Source organism: Cebus imitator, unplaced genomic scaffold, assembly GCF_001604975.1.
Source record: "Cebus imitator isolate Cc_AM_T3 unplaced genomic scaffold, Cebus_imitator-1.0 Scaffold685, whole genome shotgun sequence".
In the NCBI taxonomy this organism is placed as follows: Eukaryota; Metazoa; Chordata; class Mammalia; order Primates; family Cebidae; genus Cebus; species Cebus imitator.
The window spans coordinates 269,091-281,014 of record NW_016108000.1 but is presented as its reverse complement, the minus strand read 5'-3'; the positions used below and the strand labels follow the sequence as shown (position 1 = coordinate 281,014).

Here is an 11,924-nt window from a genome sequence, read left to right as displayed (position 1 = left end):
CTTGCTGGTGAGGAGTTGTGATCCCTTGTAGGAGGAGAGGCATTCTGGTTTCGGGTGTTTTCAGTCTTTTTGCGCTGGTTTCTTCCCATCTTTGTGAATTTATCTGCCTGTCGTCTTTGTAGTTGTTGACTTTCAGATTGGGTCTCTGAGTGGACATCCAGTTTGTTGATGATGAAGTTATTTCTTTCTGTTTCTTAGTTTTCCTTCTAACAGTCTGGCCCCTCTGTTGTAGGACTGCTGAGGTCCACTCTAGGCCCTGCTTGCCTGGGGATCACCTGCAGTGGCTCCAGAACAGTAAGGGTTGCTGCCTGTTTCTTCTTCTGCTATCTTTGTCCCAGAAGGACAATGTCAGTCTGAGCTCCAAATGTCAGTCTGAGCTCTCCTTTATGAGGTGACTCTTTGGATATACGGGGGGCAGGGAGCTGCTTGGGCAGACAGTCTGTCCTTTATAGGAGCTCAAGTGCTCAGCTGTGAGCTCCATTTTTCATTCAGGAAGCTCTTGATTTTTCTAACAATACAAGGATAATCTCTCTATTATATGGATATTGCTTAATCCTTTCTGATTTTTATGATTCTACCTTAGTTCTCATCTTTCATTGACCAGTCCTTACAGAATATTATTCTCTGAGAGAGGCAATAATGTATATCCTTGTCTAGTTCTTTGACACTGCTGAGAATATAAAACATTTATATCACAAAAAAAGATTCTCTCCTTGAGCAAACTTGAATCAGATTTCTCTGAATTCTCTTTCTGATTAGGTCCCAAAACCTTGGGTCTTGTTTTGGCCCATGTAGTCTGATGGCAGCAAGAATCCTGCTGAATCAGCTTAGTGAAAATCTCCTACCTTAGGTGTCTGAGAATGGTATCCTGTCTTGAGCAAGTATCTTATCAAGTCAGTTTAGCCACAATCCCCCTTTACTCCGGATGTTTCCTCTTAGCATTTCTCCATCCACTGCTTCCCAATATCTTAGGCAATTTTCTGCTGCTACAACAATATCACGGACTGGGTAATTTATGAACCAGTTTATTGGCTCATGATTCTGGAGGCTAAGAAACCCAAGAGCATGACACTGTCATCTGGTGCATCCTCCTCTGAGTCAAGAGCCACTTCTCAGAATATTTCTCAAATGGGCTTATAGAATGACTGTTTATTATTCAAAGTTTTACATAAAAACTATTGAAAAAATATATCACAAACTTTGACATAATTTTGACATAAAATTCTATCATAAAGTTTGTCTAATCTCAATCATTCAGACCCAAACAATGAAAGACTGGACTCAAACCATATTTTAAAAACCTTATAAATATGAATCCCCCCACATTTGGTTATTCCCTTCTGAAAGGTTATTAAGACAATATTGTAATGGTAGTGGCCTTCCTTAGTGCTGTTAAGTAACAAGCCTGAATTTTTGTTTGATCTGAAGAGTATTTTGGTGACCTGTTCAAATCATTATCTGACAAGATGCAAATTCCCTGCTTAAAATCCCTCTGCGGTTCCTCATTGCTATTATACTAAGGAATAAAATCCTTCACGTGACTGATAAGGTCCTGCAAAACCTGGAACCAGATTAAGGCTGCCAGATAAAATTCAGAATTTCCAGTTAAATTTGAATTGCTTATAAACAATGGCTATTTTTTTCTTAGTATAAGTGTGTCCTAAATCTGTTTATCTGAATTTGAATTTTAACTGGGCATTCTGTATTTCGTTTTTTTTATTTGTTTGTTTTTTCAGATGGCGTTTCACTCTTGTCGCCCACGTTGGAGTACAATGGCACAATCTTGGCTCACTGCAACCTCTGCCGTCCGGGTTCAAGGAATTCTCCTGCCTCAGCCTCCCCAGTAGCTAGGATTACAGGCATGCACTGCCATGCCCAACTAATTTTGTATTTTTAGTAGAGATGGGGTTTCTCCATGCTGGTCAGGCTGGTCTCAAACTCCCGACCTCAGGTGATCCATCTGCCTTGGCCTCCCAAAGTGCTGGGATTACAGGCATGAGCCACAGCACCTGCACTGTATTTCGTTTTTTAATTGCTAAATTTGGCAACCCTAGGCCAGTCACAGTGCCTCACACCTGTAATTCCAGCACTTTAAGAGGCTGAGGCAGGGGGATCACTTGAGGTTGGGACATCGAGACCTGCCTGGCCAACATGGTGAAACCCTGTCTCTACTGAAAATTTTTAAAAATTAGCCAGGTGTGGTGGTGGGTACCTGTAATCACAGCTACTTGGGAGGCTGAGGCAGGAAAATCACTTTAACCTGGGAGACAGAAGTTGCAGTGAGCCGAGATCGTGCCACTGAACTCCAGCCTGGGCAACAGAGCAAGACTCCATCACTAAATAAATATATAATAAATAAATTTGGCAACCCAATTCCATCTTTATCTTAGTGTCACTTTATACTTACATTTAAAATCTGAGTTCAAGACCATGGTGTTCACAAATCCTATGTCTAGAACTCTGGCCTGAGGCTGGATGACCATAGCCATTAAAACAAGTATTTCATCTCTGCAGGAGGCAAGTTAACTAGCAAATTCAAGTTGGCTTGAAAGTGGTAGGATCTCCCAGACCACTGGTGGGTACATATAGACACAGAATAATGGCTATACTTTGGGCACTGGGGTGAGGAACAGACTGGGAGTGTGCAAATAATTACAGTTTGATAAAATCTTGGGACTGACTTAAAAGCTCTGTAGCTTCTCCTTTTTTCTATGATGATAGTTTCTCCACTAGGGGGAGCCTCCACAGTTGAAATAACCAATATTCACTGAGGGGGTCCTACCCAGAGGACCCCCAGGGACATGCGTAGTTCTTGGACAATGAACTGTTGGGGAATAGAGGCCTCACAGGACAGGAGGACTCTGAAGAGTAAGAGGATAACGAGGGAGAGACAGAGAGAGGGAAAGGGAGGAAGAGAGGGAAGGAGAGAGAAGAAAGACACATTCAAGAAACAAAGAAGTGGAACTACAAGATCTTCCTCTGGCCTTTTCAGAAACCTAGGAGGTATGGGTTGTTAATGTAAAAGGTACCCAGAGGTAAGAGCACCAAGCTGAGGCAGTGAAAAGATAATGAACTGGCCTAGGGGGCTCCATGGAAATACTGAAGTTGAAAACAGAGGCTCTGGCTGGGCGCAGTGGCTCACGTCTGTAATCCCAGCACTTCGGGAGGAGATGGGCGGATCATTTGAGGTCAGAAGTTCCAGACCAGCCTGGCCAGCATGGTAAAACCCTGTTTCTACCAAAAGCTACAAAAATTAGCCGGGCCCCAACATTTCCAGGAATTTCAGAGGGACTTGGAAAATACAAAGGCCCATAATAACACTCCATTAAATTAAAGATTCTGGAAATTCTAAATAGGATTGTCAACCAAGATTAAGAAATTCTACTTAAGATGCTGAAGTGTGAAGCAGAACAGATATACCCAGAAGTAACTACATAACAGCAAGAAATCTACAATAATATAAATTGCATTAAGTACATATCTGGTAGAGAAGAGGAGGTGATTAACTGTTTTGAGTAAGATGAGGTTTGACTTCAGAGGATACAATACTATGGGAGGTCATAATATGCCACACTAAAATATAAATAATTGTTGACCTGAAGAAAATTAAGAAGCAGCAGGTACAGGAAAGCTCTCTGCCCTCCATTTGCCTAAAAGCAGGACATAGATTTACAAAGACAAAGGTATCCCAACCCAAAATACCTTTATACCAGGGAGAACAAAGGTTAAAAAGTTAACCGCTGAAGAAAACTTTAGACACTTATTGGCCTAGAAATGGTAGCAGAGGAATTTATATTAACAAGCCTTACTAACCAGCTGTCATCTCTCATTTATTTTGCTTCCCAGATATTGCTGCCAGTAGAGATTCAAAGTCGTTTTCCTTTGTCTTGTCACTTCTTTAAAACAAATTTAAAAAAACACTGTTCTTTGTTGAAGGTGCTCTATAACCTGAAATTCAAAGCTACCTATTTAAGAATTATTCATTTCCTGGGTATCTCCCAGGTATATGTTTTCTCTTACTAATTTTATCTTTTGTTACAAGGGTATGATCCAATTAAGAATTTACGAGAGCTGAAAAAAATTGTTTTTTAGCCTACAACACCTAAACGGAAAATTGACTGATAAGCAGCAATTTACAAGGTGTTTAAATATAGAGGCATGAAAAATACGGCCTGACTCTAGACTGTGAATTTTTTTTTTTTCTCTGAGATGGCAATTTCTCCACCAGAGGGAGACCACAACATGCTTTAAAAGGGAATGAGTCAAAAAGAGGAATGTGGTTGGGTCCTGTGACTCACCCCTGTAATCCTAGCACTTAGGGAGGCCAAGACAGGCGGATCAAACTCCTGAGGTCAAGAGTTTGAGACCAGCCTGGCCAACATGGTGAAACCCCATCTCTACTAAAAGTACAAAAATTAGCTGGGTGTGGTGGCATGTGCCTGTAATCCCAGCTACTCTGGAGGCTGAGGCAGGAGAATCGCTTGAACCCGAAAGGCTGAGACAGGAGAGTTGTTTCAACCCAGGAGGCGGAGGCTGCAGTGAGCCGAGATTGCACCACTGCACTCCAGAGAGAGACCCCTTTGTCTCAAAAAAAAAAAAAGGGGGGGGGGGGGTGGGAAGACGGATCACCACTGTATTCAGGTATAAATGCTTTTGTTTTGTTTTCATACCGTTTCACTGTTGTTGCCCAGGCTGGAGTGCAATGGCGTGATCTCAGCTCACTGCAACCTCTGCCTCCTGGGTACAAGTGATTTTCCTGCCTCAGCCTCCAGAATGGCTGGAATTATAGGCACCCACCACCATGCCCAGCTAATTTTGTATTTTTAGTAGAGATGGGGTTTTACCATGTTGGCCAGGCTGGTCTCAAACTCTTGACCTCAGGTGATCCGCTTGTCTTGGTCTCCCAAAGTGCTAGGATTACAGGTATGAGCCACCACACCCACAAACGGTTTTAAAGCTGGATGTGATCATCTGTCAACAAAGGAAGCACTGAGGAAAAGACGAAGGCAACAAAAAGGAGAAATAAAAGATGATCTTCAACAGTGAAAAGAAGCTATGATTTCCCTTTGCTCATTATCATCTACACAGGTTAAATGAGAAATCACCTCTGATAAGGACGTAGAAATCTTTGAGAAATATGGCTTCCTATAAGAAAATCCTACTGATTTGCTACTTATTATCTGTTGCTTGCAAATATTAATTACATGTCAGCTCAGATAACTTGGTGGTCCTAATGCTATCTGTAGAAATTAACAAAAGCTGTATTTTGCGAAACTACATACAATAGAAACCCTGTGCAATAGTATAGCAAAATACAACCATGTATGGAATGGTTCATGTTTTCGAGAAAAACAAACATTCTCTAGGGAGAGATATGCATCACAAAAAGTATTCATTAATTCCACAAATATTTCCTGTGTGTCAGCCACTGCGCTGAATATCATATTCCTAGAGATCCGGGCATCTAGTAAAGAAACATGAACAGAGAAACGCTAAAGCATGTACTACCTACCTGGGAATTTTATAAATCAAATTTTCCCAGATGACAGCCACATTTGATCTAGGGAAGACTAGTCTTTCATTTCTGATCACCTTGTCTGGGTACTTGTATCAAGAAGGGTACCAGTGTATGCTCATGGAAAAGATTTTATGAAAATGGGTTGCTAGTCATAGTATAAGCATGTCAGGAGGCAAAGGAGATGTAAGAAGAGAGGGAAAAAAAAAAGAGAAAGGGAGGTAAGCTGTAGCCCTAAACACTAGTGTATGCGTTGAATAAATATTGTGTGAATCAATGAATGAGAGAGAGAGCTGCAAGACAAGGTTAAGGAGAAAGGGGTTCCTGAGGCAAGGCAGAAAGAAGACAAACAATAAGACCTGGAAAAAACTGAAATCCACTGGAGTTCAAGCAGCTAAAATAAGGTATACATTACACATCAAGAAAAGGAAAACTGTTACAGTCTCCCAAACTAATATATTCTACTTGTATGGTTTAACATTAAGATGGTGAAAGATCTTGGTTTAAGAAACAGGCTGCTTTTTTTCCAAGGGGAAGACTACGGTTTCTCTTTTCCAGTTGTCTCTACTGCTTCATGTCCTTATGCTGCCAGTGGGGATCAACAGAATCCCGAATCTGGGATAGTCCAGAGTTTATTCTGGGAGAAAAATGTATGACTGTATCTATGAACTATAGCTGCTGCTAGCCACTAAGTTGCAGGCCAGCGATTTGTGTCCGCCTTCTTCACTGTTACATCTCTACGACTTGATACGGTATCTGGCACTTAGGAGGCACTCAGGAATATTATGTGGAATTAATGAAAGAATGAACACAGCAGGGCATAAGAGATGATCAGGGCATAGTTCATCTGCCTAACCTGGATCAAAATGGGGGTTCTGGGGATCCTAGTATTACCAACAGAAATCAAGAGGCTAAACTGGTTGCTCTGGGTCCATAATCCATTTCAGGCAGATAACCTGAAACTGGCTCTGGGATACAGCATGCTTGACAATATTACAGTTTTGTTTTTGTTTCTTTTTTTTTTTAAAAAAAAAAAAGGCTAGTGGTGAAAAGAAATGCCATAGGAAAAAAGTGAACAGACTGAATACAGAACAAGTTTCTCCAAAGAAAAGTGTAAATGATACTCTGGCTCGAAGAGCTGAGACATCTTGGAAAGCATGGTATCTTAGCCATTTCACGCTACTATAACAAATTACCAGAGACTGAGTGGCTTATAAACAACAGAAATTTATTCCTCACAGTTCTAGAAGCTGAAAGTCTAAGATAAGGGTGCCAGCATGGTTGGGTTCTGATGAGGGCCTTTTCCAGGCTACAGACTGATGACTCCTCATTACATTTTCACGTGATGTAAAGAGAGCAAGCTAGCCCTCTGGCATCTTCCCACAAGGGTACTTAACCCATTCATGAAGACTATGTCCTTATGATCTTATCCAACTACTTATCCCATTCATGAAGACTATGTCCTTATGATCTTATCCAACTCAAATTACTTCACAAAGGCCCCATCTCAATACCATCATACTGGGGAATCAGTTTCAACATATAAATGGGGATGAAGTACAATCATCCACTTCCTAACATATGTCATATGCCAATGAGAGGAATTTATTTCTGCTCCTTTTGAGGAAATAAGTGAGAACATCACAATGAGTCATAGGTCAATAAGATAATCACTGCCTAAAGGTTTAATCATGTATTCCAAAAAGGAAGAATCAAGGATGACCTTGGGGTCCATTGAGGAGCATCAGAGTGAGTGTCCTAAAACTCTGAATGGAATAGCGTATGCAATAGGCAGATTTCTGGTTCCCAAAGGTGTCCAAAACCTAATACCAGGAACCTGGGAATATGTTAAGTCACATGCCAAAGGAGAACTAAGGTTACAGATAGGTTTAAGGTCACTGATCAGCTGACCTGGAGATAGAAGATTATTCTGATTACCTAGGTGGACGGAATGTAATCACAAGGGTCTTTTAAAGTGGAAGAGGAAGGCAGAAGAGAAAGAAGCAAAGTGATGGCAGCATGAGAGAGACTCTGCCTGGTGTTGCTAAAGTGGATCATGAGCCAAGGAAAGTGGGCAGCTTCTAGAAGCTGTAAAAGGTAAGAGAACAGACTGTCTTCTCAAAAAAAAATCTAGCCCTGCTGACACCTTGATTTTAGCTCCATAAGAATTGCTTTAGGCTTCTGACCTCAAGAACTATAAGAGAATAAATTTGTATTGCTTTAAGCCATTAAGTTTGTGATAATTTATTACAGCAGCACAGGAAACTAATACAAAAAAATCCCCTGAATCCTTATGCATAGTGACATAGCTGACAGACTCTCCCCAAATCAGAAACACTGCAGCAGGAAGCAGGCGGGATAACAGCATTACTAGATTCATATGTCAAAAAGTAAATTTATTTTTGCTAACTTAAAATACCTGTAAGAGAAAAATTCCTATCCCACTGTTTACATACTTATAAGAATGCTAGGAAATGGCATTATGTCAGCTGAGAACTAAAAATGAATTTGCCATCAATTATTCAGATCTTGAGAAGATAATAGAAAAGGAACAAACTTTATTTCTAAAAGTTTTTGAACTCAGTTTTATTGAACTCAAATGCAAATAGGAAATAATTTTGAAAGAGTAACAGTACATATCCATTTACATAAATTACTTTAACTTCTAGTAGTACTACTTCAAAGCAAGCATGATTTGAGAATAATCAATGTATTTTAAGTGTTAAGTATAGTAATGATTAATGTATTGAACCTATATAAAATGTATTCATGACATACATGTATACATACACACACATATACAAGGATCTGGCTATACAAATAAAAGTATTTTGATATGTATGGAAAGCTAAAGATCACATTATACTACAGTATCAGAAAGATGGTTAATATATACAGTTGTTTGAAAGGTTAATGCATAGAGTTCAAGTTCTGCAACTCCTAGGGTGTGGTATGTTTTTGTTTTATTTTCTAGGAGACTCTGAATTTCTCATTCAGACAAAGGGATCATATAACTTGAAATGCATTTATTATCTATTTGTCCAAATATATGTGAATTTAATGCTAAAGTCTCCAGATACTGAATAATTCACATTAATTATGAAAATAGAAAAATGACTGCATGCATATTCCTACTCTATTGTCTGTCTATATATATTAGGTATTCCACTTGGTTTCTGAAAAGTCCACTTATCTTATTGTAATACATAATGATGAAATGAGAAATTTAAATATCTAAACAGGAAATAAAAATAACATAAATAACATCTTCCAAGTGACTTGTTACTTCACTCACTAAGGCAGGTCCCCTTCTGTTTAGATCAGTAGGCCTCTGGCATGGTAAGGGGATTATGGGAACAACACTTTCCTGTTTATGGCTGCCAGCCAGGCTCAACTCTATCAAGAGCCCCTGCTGATAGAACCAATCTCATTGCTCTCCACGCCCCATCTCACCTCACTGCTCCATTGTGAAATACTTAAGAGTCTCTGGAGTACAACATGATTATTAAGACTGTAATGACAATGGGAGGTATTTTCATTAATAAGATAGTTATAGCTTGATAAAGGAAAGAGAAACAGAACTTTTACACGAGGTTCCAAGTTGTCCCTGAGATGATCAGATTGACTTCTCTGTGCCAAGGTGACTTACAATGGATCTAGCACCAGTGAAGACTCTAATTCTCAGTGCATAGAACCTATTAACGTAAGGCATCACACAAAAATCTGGTGTAGGCAAGGAATGTGACCAACCAACCAACAGCCTGATTGAAAATAACTATTGATTATGAATGTGTTGCCTTTGACTTTTTTCTCTGTGTTATATTTTATTTCCCCAAAAGACAAGCTTTTGTGTAGGGGAAGAAGGAAAGCCTTTAGTAAACAATAGAAGAAAGGCTACTGGTACAAGTTATAGGAGATGTCATAGGGAAAGAAGTCTGAGAATTGTTTAGGTTAACCAAAATAACAAGAATATCCTTTTGGCTAGCATAGAGCATAAGAAAAAAAAGAGGGAGAGATGGTACACAACCAAAAGGCAATGGATGCTCACCCTCCAGGATAAATCATGATGGGTCCACATGCAGCCAAGGCAACAAGCCCCTGGTGGTGTAAGACTAGATCAGGAAAGGGTGAAAAGAAGCAAGGCAACTTGGAGGATCCCAGTGAAAAACGCCAGAGGATATAACATAAAAGGAACTTAGAAGGAAGGTCTCCCCACATAACTAGACATTGAAAGGTAACTGAGAGTTTCCCAGCAGAACGTAAGCTCCACATAGGTGGAAAACACAGGGATTATGTTCACTGTTCAATTCACAGCCCTGAACACAATGCTTCATGCTCGGGTAGGCAAGCAAATATTTGCTGAATAAATAAATAAATGAATGAGGATCACCACATCTGGACTTTCGTACATTTGGGGCAGGGATCGGGATTGCCACTTTCATATACAAATAAGGAATTCAACAGTTTTATATTGTATCTATCAATATTTATATCTAGAGCTTCCTGGTCTATATTTTAGATTATTTCTGTGAGAGCTAGTATTTGGAGAATGGTGTTGAATAGATGAAATACACCAACTCTGCCACTTTCCTTAATACTTAAATCAAATTGTACTGCTATGTGTGATTCGAAGGAACCACTTCAGTCCTATTAAAGCCCATAAGAGAATGAGTGGGATGCCTGGCATGGCGTTTTTTGGCTTATATCTTATACATTCTTATATCTTATACATCAGATATAAGAATGGAGTGATACTGGAAACAGAATCCTCAATAGTTCAATAATTATCTGAATAAATATCTGAGTTCAATAATTTTTCAGAGATTCAATATCCTGGACCATGCTGTCAGCTGTTTTACATATGAAAAGTATGTAAAAGTATACTTAGCTAATGAGATGGGTTGCAAATTGACCAGGAATAAACAATTCAAATTTTTTAAAGTCAAGAATGTAAATGATTAATGAAAACAGATACTGAGGTACAAATGATGTAATCTGGAATTCAAAAACCACACCTTCTATGACTGAGCACTGTAACATCCTCAAGTGTAAATAGGGTTGGTTGTTCAACCTGCAGGCTTGTGAGAGATTAGCTATGCATCACAGTGAGAACCAAAACATATGTACTTTATCCAATCTGCACTTTTCCACACTCAATTTGTTCTCTAATATTGTGAAAACTCAGCTTACCAGATGCTTCACCGCCACTCACAAAAGGAAGAAGAGTAGATTTGCGAGGAGAGAAATACAGGTAGATACCTGTGGACCATCTATGTAGAGGGAACTTGTGCAGAGATTCAAATATTGATTCCCTCAGCCTTTAGGGTTTCTTGCCTCAGTGATGTCCATTTACCCAAGCATGCAATATAAAGATGATCATTCTAATGTGTGCCATGACCTTAATATGACTGAGAAGCACAGGTGCAGTGGGCAAGTAAATATTTGCATTTAGAACTCATCAGATGATGTCTGGAACAGAGGTTTTGTCAGCATTACAGGTACTAATAAAAAGCACGAAGAGAGAATACCACTTCCAGCCATGGTGGACTAGCTGGTATCAGACTTGCCTTCCTGCTGTAACAACTAGAATACTGGACAGTATACAGGAAACTCCTGTATTATTGAACAATGGATAACACAGGACCATGACTCTGGGAAGAGGAATACAATCAAGATTAACTGCTACCTTCTCCACAGCTTATCTTTTTTTTTTTTTTTTTTTGAGACAGAGTTTCACTCTTTTTGCCCAGACTGGAGTGCAATGGCGCAATCTGGGCTCGCTGTAACCTCCACCTCCCAGGTTCAAGCGATTCTCCTGCCTCAGCCTCCTAAATACTTAGGATTACAGGCATGCATTACCATGCCTGGCTAATTTTGTATTTTTAGTAGAGATGGGGTTTCTCCATGTTAGTCAGGCTGGTCTCGAACTTCCGACCTCAGGTGATCCTCCCACCTCGGCCTTCCGAAGTGCTGGGGTTACAGACGTGAGCCACCGTGCCCAGCCAGCTTGCTTCTTAAAAGCACTTTTTGGATTGCAGCAGATGGAGGTAAGGATCAACGCTTAGGAAGGCTGAAGCAGCTAGAATTAGCAGGGCACAGTACCAGAGAAGAGTTAGCTATGTAGATAAAGAGCTCAACAACCTTACCTGAGGGTGAATACTTTACATCTGGCCTAACAAAGCTTAAAAAGAAGCCTCAAATAAGTAAAACTGATGCACAAATAACTGCCCACAAAACAAAATTCAGTCCTCTTTAAAAGAAATCAACAAAATCGAGACACTGAGTAAGTCACAATATCCAGCAACCAATAAAGATTTTGAGAAATATTTTTTAAGAAAGAAAAATGTGAGCCATAACCAGGATTTAAAAAAAAAAAAATCAATCAATAGAAAAACATGTAAAAAAAGAA

At 39.7% G+C, this 11,924-nt stretch overlaps 1 protein-coding gene across 5 annotated transcripts in view; it reads right to left on the bottom strand.

Annotated features, from left to right (window-relative positions):
- The window catches only part of OPHN1 (oligophrenin 1), a 391,952-nt gene that overhangs the window by 148,712 nt on the left and 231,316 nt on the right, over positions 1–11,924 (bottom strand). The window lies entirely within an intron of this gene.